Source organism: Microcaecilia unicolor, chromosome 7, assembly GCF_901765095.1.
Source record: "Microcaecilia unicolor chromosome 7, aMicUni1.1, whole genome shotgun sequence".
In the NCBI taxonomy this organism is placed as follows: domain Eukaryota; kingdom Metazoa; phylum Chordata; class Amphibia; order Gymnophiona; family Siphonopidae; genus Microcaecilia; species Microcaecilia unicolor.
The window spans coordinates 90424244-90432080 of record NC_044037.1 but is presented as its reverse complement, the minus strand read 5'-3'; positions in this window follow the sequence as shown (position 1 = coordinate 90432080).

Below are 7837 nucleotides of genomic sequence, written 5' to 3'. Positions count from 1 at the left end.
GCCAATGAACTCCAATTAACTCTAATAATTTGGTTACAATCAAGGACGCTTTATGACAGGAGATGGCATAACGTCAAAAAGCTGAAGCCATCTCCTCTGCGCAGCTGCCATATTGTGTAACCCCAAACATTTGCCGACGCTATTGAAAACATTAACAAATTTGTGAGGTTTATGACTGCCAGTGTGTGATTTTTTTTATTTGACAGCTTTTTTTATTTATTTGAAAGCTTCTTATATATAACCCACAGTTTTATTTTACCCCTGCGGGGGAGGGGAGGTTCTCCTGGGTCCCCACAACTCGGCTCTGAGGCTGCCCCCTAAAACAATCTGACGTGCCCGCACCTGCGGACTGCAGCTCATGCCCCTGAACCCCTGGAGATTTTTTTTTAAAAACTGGTTACATATAGGAAGCTTTCAAATACATTAAAAAAACTGTCAAATAAAAAATAACTCCACACACAGGCAGTCATAAACCTCACAAGTTTGCTATTGTTTTCAATAGCATCTGCGAATGTTTGGGGTCACCCAATATGGTGCCAAGCTCCGCCCACTGGCTTCAGCCCACAGAATAGGCCAGATAGGCTCATGCCATCTCCTATCATAAAACCTCCTTGGTAACAATACCCCAGCTGCAGCAGTACACATACTAGTCTCTGCTCTAACACATTTAGATTAGAAGTGTGCATCCCAGGTACTCTTCCCTGATGCAGCCCATGCATGGGTGAAACATGGACCACATTAGGTATTTTTTAAAATAAATCATTTGGATTTGGATCTGCTCTCTTTTTGTGACTGATTGGGATGTAGAAGGAGGCAGCATTTTTAATAGACTGGTCCTCCTGACATCCCAGGATAGCAATAGGGCACTTTAGGGGGCACTGCAGTGGACTTTATAAAATGCTCCAGGTACATAAAATGCTCCCTCCCCCCACTCTCTCACACCAAATCTTCCGACTAACACAACTCATCCCCTCCCTAACTCTCCCACCTCCACTACCCCTTCTCTTGTTATATCACCTAACTACTTCTATCATGCTAAATTACTACAGCTTTACTACCGCTTGTAATTTTCTCTGGAATATACTGAAACCCTATTTACTATGTAAGCCACATTGAACCTGCCATGAGCGGGAAAGCGTGGGGTACAAATGTAATAAATAAATAAATACACATCTCACCATTGCTACCTTACCTTGTGTGCTGAGTCCCTCAAACCCCCCTAAAACCCACTACCCCCAACTGTACATCACTACCAGAGCCCTTACAGGTGAAGGGCGCACCTATATGTGGGTACAGTGGGTTTCTGGTGAGTTTTGGAGGGCTCACAGTTTCCTCCACAAGTGTAACAGGTAGGGGGAGGTAGGAGCCTGGGTCCACCTGTCTACAGTACACTGCACCCAACACTAGACTACTCCAGGGACCTGCATGCTGTTTTAATGGACCTGAGTATAACATCTGAGGCTGGCAAGTAATGTTTTTCATCACATTTTTCGGGGGTGGGAGGGGGTTAGTGACCACTAGGGGAATAAAGGGAGGTCATCCCTGATTCACTCCAGTGGTCATCTGGTTATTTAGAGTACCTTTTTGTGCATTATTCGTTCTAAACACAGGTCTAGCTCAAAATGTCATAGTTTTAGTCCTGAATGGTTTTGTTTTGTTCCATTATGGCTGAAAAACGTTTAAGTCTTAGGAACGCCCATGTCCCCACCTGAACACACCCCTGATACGCCCCCTTGAGATCTGGACGTACTTCTGACCGACTTCATAGAAACATATCTAAAAATGGCTTTTGAAAATACTGATTTGGACATGTTTGTGAGAAAAAACATCCAAATGTTGTTTTATGCCACTTTTTAGACGTTTTTCTGTTTCGAAAATGAGCCCAATAGTCACACAGGTGCATATGATGCATTTATAAAATAGGTACAAGGCTATTCCAGTGGTTCCCAAACCTGGTCCTGGAGGCACCTCAGCCAGTCAAGTTTTCAAGATATCCACAATGAATAAATTCCTGAGAGAGATTTGCATGCAGTGGAGGCAGTGCATGCAAATCTCTCTCATGAATATTTATTATGGAAATCCTGAAATTCTGACTGTCCAGGACAGTTTTGGGAAACACTGGACCAGGGACGTAGCCAGACAACAGATTTTGGATGGGCCTAGACAAGAAGTGGGTGGGCACCAAGTGACCTCCCCTTCACCCACAACCCCCCAAAAAATCTTAGCTGGTGGGAAAACGCTTCTTTCCACCTTAGCAGTCTGCAGCAGGCACGCGCTGAAAACTGAGCACGCGCAGGTGCTGGTATCGTGGAGAATAGCTTTTTCATTACCATCAGGGGGAAGTCTTCAGCTGGCGGAGCTTGGGATCCTCACCTGCTACAACTAATAAGTGTGCTACTATTGAGTGGGCCTGATCCCTAATTGGGTGGGCCCCAGCCCACCCAGGCCCACCTGTGGCTACGCCACTGCACTGGACTACTGGCATGACAAACGTTAGGCACATGGTCAATGGCTGGTGTAAGCACCTAGGGTCCAATATTCAGACTGCAGGAGTTAGCTTGGTCAACTCCTGCGGTCGGCGCTGAGTCTGAATATTCAATGCAAGGCACTTTCTGATAACCGGCATTAAATATTCAGTTTGTTTTTGGTTGTTTCAAACCTAACCAGCCAAGCCGATATTCAGAACTGACTGGTTAAGTCTGAACCAGCCAAAGATAGGCATGGTTTTCACGTGGCCAAATATGGTCACCAAACTTGCGCTGAAAATTGGCGGATAGCTGGTTATATCATGAGATATAACTGGCTATCCGCTAACCGTGAATTTTCAGCTGGTCAAGGCCAGCCATATCCCACTGAAAATTTATGGATAACCAGTTATGGTGCATTTAACCGGTCAGTTGCCAATCCTGACTGGTTAAATAACTTTTGAATATCAGGGGGATATTTAAATTAAGTGTATTGCTTATGTACTAACCCGTGGATTCTATAAATGGTGCCTATATTTGTGTGCCAAAATTTGGGTGAGCTCCTGAGATCTTAAGCAGATTATTAATGTCAATAATAGGGTGCTAACAACCAATTATTCAACTTAATTGGCACCCATTAAAATTTGCGTGTGCATCTGGCTGCACGTTATTTTATAAGGCACGGACGGCGCCTAACTCTACTAGTGCATAACTCAAAAGGGGGCATGGCCATGGGCATATCAGGGGTGTTCTGTAAAGTTACACACTTGGGCACCAGCATTTACATCAGGTTTCAGCAGGAGAAAGTCTCGCACCCAGTTAGATGCGGGAATCGGTGAACATGATTTAGGTGCACTGTTTATAGAATAGCACCTGGCAGTTAGGCATGTAAGTGCCAATTAGCACCAATCATGTGCGTAAGCACTACTATTGTACATTGGCACCTAAATTTAAGTAATATAATACTATTTGGGTTCCAATGTTTCCAACTGGTGTGTGGATTACTGTAGTAGTATGCAATTTTCACCAGCAGGGCCGGTCAAACCCGGTAAGTGGGGTAAGCACCGCAGGGGGGCGCCTGCCTTCAAGGGCGCCACTGCGGCACTGTGCCGCCATACCACACCACCCTTGGGGGTTTAAATCTTTTATTTACCTCCGTCCCAGTGGCCGCGTCATTTCAAAGCCCTGCCCGTCTCTAGCCTTCCCTCCCTTCGTGAGTTCAGTCCCTCAGAGTCCCGCCCTCGAGGAAAGAGGAAATGACATCAGAAGGCGGGACTCTGAGGGAACGAACTCACGAAGGGAGGGAAGGCTAGAGACGGGCAGGGCTTTGAAATGACACGGCTGCTGGGACGGAGGTAAATTAAAAAAGACTTAAACCACGCAGGGTGGCAGGAAGAAAAAGGGGGATGTTGAGGGGAGTCGGAGAAGAGGGCGGGCAGGTGGCCATAAATGGGAGGTGGATGGGGTGAAGGAGAATCGCCCTGGGCTGAAAAAGAGGACAGGGTGGGAGAAGAGGGAGGGAGAAGAAAGAAAGGAGATGCTAGGCGGGGGCGCCAACTGATAGTCTGCAGAGACCCTAGGACCGGCCCTGTTCACCAGTACATGTTTCTCTCATGGGAACATCTTGGGAACAAACATGAGTTGATTTAATCTGGTTTTAAACACTAGAGCACAGACGAAAGAATATCCAGTAATAGCAGCACATTATAAAGCACTGAACTGGACTCTAACTGCCCAAAAGAAGCTAAGTATTCAAGCTTCGGCACAATATTAGATAATTGTGATTGCTAGTCTAACTATAGTAGATTCTGATAATATTCAGGCAATATGGCTGGATAGGAAGGTTTGGTGCAATGGTGTTATAGATTTGTTGTGCTTATGAGCTGGTGCCAAGAAAGTTGGTAGATTTGCACACCAAACACATACAGAGCTCTGCATAATTAAAAAATAAAAAAATATATATAGTTTTTAAGATCAAGTGAGAGAAACGTGTACTGGTGGAAATTGCATATTACCTAAATTTAAGTGCCAGCTTACAGAATTTGCCCTTTTACCTATCTATGTGTCTTTCCTGCCTAGGTTCCCTATTATAACTCTTCAGGTAATCTCTGCAGGATCTAAATCCTATTCCTGCTGTTCTTTGTCACTGATAACAGCACTATAGAAAGAAAATTCAGGCACCTAATTACAGAGATCAGATATAATAATTGCTTAACACAAATCAGTTTCTATAAATAAGGAAGTTCTCTGTTTACAATCTAAGTAGAGGAAGGATCAAAGGGTTGGAGGAGTGGCCTAGTGCTTAAGTTGGTGGACTTTGGTCCTGAGGAACTGAGTTCAATACCAACTTCAGGCACAGGCAGCTCCTTGTGACTCTAGGCAAGTCACTTAACCCTCCATTGCCCCATGTAAGCTGCATTGAGCCTGCCATGAGTGGGAAAGTGTGGGGTACAAATGTAACAAAAAAAAAATATACTACAGGCTAAATAGTAGGAATGGGCACCCAGAAAAGTTTCATTTTCATATTCCTTTTTTTCCCCATTTTTCAAACAAATGTTGTTAAAAGTGAACACCATGCATACATCGCGCATGCTCTTCTTAATGTGGGTGCATACGTGGAGGGGCATTTTCGATAAGACGTCTAAGTCTGACTTTGGACGTTTTGCTCAAAATGTCCAGAATCCAGGTGGCAAATATAGCCATTTTCGAAACAGCAAAATGTCTGTTGTTTTTTTCAAAAATGGCTATTTGCTAGATGTTTTTGTGTTCTATGCATTTATCTTTTTGGTCCATTAAAAAAAATAAAAATAAAAAATTTCCAAGTGAAAAATGCACAAAATCAAGCCAATGGAATGTAGGAGGAGCCAACATTCTTAGTAGACTGACCACAAAGACATCCCAGCAAAGCAGTGGGACACCCTAAGGGACACTGCAGTGGACTTCAAATAAAAGGTCCCAGGTACAAATCTCACAGTTATTCCCTTATATTGTATGGTGAGCTCTCCAAAACCTACCAAAGACCTACTATACCCAACTGTACACCACTACAATAGCCCTTATGGTTGAAGGGGTCACCTATATGTAGGTACAATAGGTATTTGGTGAGTTTGGGAGAGCTCACACTTTCCATCACGTGTAACAGTTAGAGTGGGATATGGGCCCAGGTCCCTTTCTCTACAGTGCACTGCATCGACCACAAGGCTACTCCAGGAACCTGCTTTCTGCTCTAATAGGACTGGCTATAACATCTGAGGCTGTCATAGAGGCTAGAATGTGCTGTTTCTGTCACATCTTTGGAGAAGAGGTGTGGGAAGGGGTCATTGACCACTGGGGTAATAAGGGAGGGGGGGTTATTCCTTTATTCCTGCAGTGATCATCTGGTCATTTTAAGGCAGTTTTTTGTGACTTAGTCATTTTTAAAATAGGTCTAGCTCAAAACATCTTAGTTTTAGTCCTAGACGTTTTTGTTTTGTTCCATTATGATAGAAAAACATCCAAGTGTTAGGAATACTTTAATCCTGCCCCCAACATGCCCCCTTGTGATTTGGACACATTGAGGTGAACTGCATAGATAAACGTCTGCAAAATAGGTTTCAAAAATAGTGATTTGAACGTTTTGGAACACCAAATGTCCAAATGCTGCTTTATGCTACTTTTTAGACATTTTTCTCTTTCAAAAATTATCCCCGTGGAGGGGCATAATCGAACGAAAACGTCTATCTCCATGGGCATTTATCTCCGAGAACGGGTCCATGAAGGGGCGGACCGAACCGTATTTTCGCAAAAAATAGACGTCCATGTTTTATTCGACAATTTGTGAGCTGGGCATTTTTGTTTTTCAGCAATAATGGAAAATGAAAGTGCCCAGCTCAAAAACTAATAAATCCAAGGCATTTGTTCGTGGGAGGGGCCAGGATTCGTAGTGCACTGGTCCCCCTCACATGCCAGGACACCAACCGGGCACCCTAGGGGGCACTTTTACAAAAACAAAAAAAAGGTAAAAGAGCTCCCAGGTGCATAGCACCCTTCCCTTGTGTGTTGAGCCCCCCAAATCCCCCTCAAAACCCACTGCCCACAAGTCTACACCATTACTATAGCCCTAAGGGGTGAAGGGGGTCACCTACATGTGGGTACAGTGGGTTTGGGGGGTTGGACGACTAATAAGCATTAAGCAGCACAATTGTAACAGGTAGGGGGGGATGGGCCTGGGTCCACCTGCCTGAAGTCCACTGCACCCCCTAACAACTGCTCCAGGGACCTGCATACTGCTGCCAGGGAGGTGGGTATGACATTTGATGGTGAAAATAAAAAGTTGTGAAACATCATTTTTTTGTGGTGGGAGGGGGTTAGTGACCACTGGTGGAGTCAGGGGAGGTCATCCCCGATTCCCTCTGGGGGTAATCTGGTCATTTAGGGCACTTTTTGGGGCCTTATTCGTGAAAAAACAGGGTCCAGGAAAAGTGCCCTAAATTCTAGCTACAAACGCATACTTTTTTTCCATTATTGGCGAAAGGAGCCCATCTCTGTTCGGGTGATAACCATGCCCCAGTCCCGCCTTCACCACGCCTCCGACATGCCCCCGTCAACTTTGTACGCTTCCGCGATGGAGTGCAGTTGAAAACGTCCAAGTTCGGCTTTCGATTATACCGCGTTATTCGTTTTTGTGAGATAAACGTCCATCTCCCAATTTAGGTCGGAACTTGGGCGTTTTTCTCGTTCGATTATAAGCAGGATAGTGTACTTGCTTTCCCAAGGAGTACACATGTGCAAGCCTGTACTGGGCCTCGGGCTGCCCAACTACCTTGAAAAAAGTAAATTATGGATATGGCTGAGAGGAAGTAAGATGAGGCAGAGGCACAGAGAAGCAATGGAAAAAGGGAGAAGAGAGGAAGAGTGGCAGTGGTGGGGACCTATGGGGGCAGTTTTGCTATCGCCTGAAATGTGCTATCCTAGACAATCACCAGTGCTGCCTAACACATTATGAAAGCCCTGTGAGGACACTGCCAATTTGTAGAATGGAGTAGCCTACTGGTTACAGCAGTGAATTGTATACTTACAGATTCAAAGGTTCAAATCCCAGCAATGTTGAGTGTCTTTGGGCAAGACACTTCAATCTTTTCTTACTTTAGGTACAAACTTACCCCCCAGTTTACTAAGCCATGCTATCAGCTGGTGGTGAGCTATTGTCGACACAACCCATTCAGTTTGAATGGGTTGTGTCGGCATTGCCATGTGGCAACCGCTAGCACAGCTTAGCAAAAGGGGGGGGGGGGTGGGTTACATTGTAAGCCCTCTGGGGTAAGGGAGAAGCCAACTTGAGCCACAGGAGCCAACTTTTCAAAATGATTGGGGATGCTGAAATTTTTTTTTTA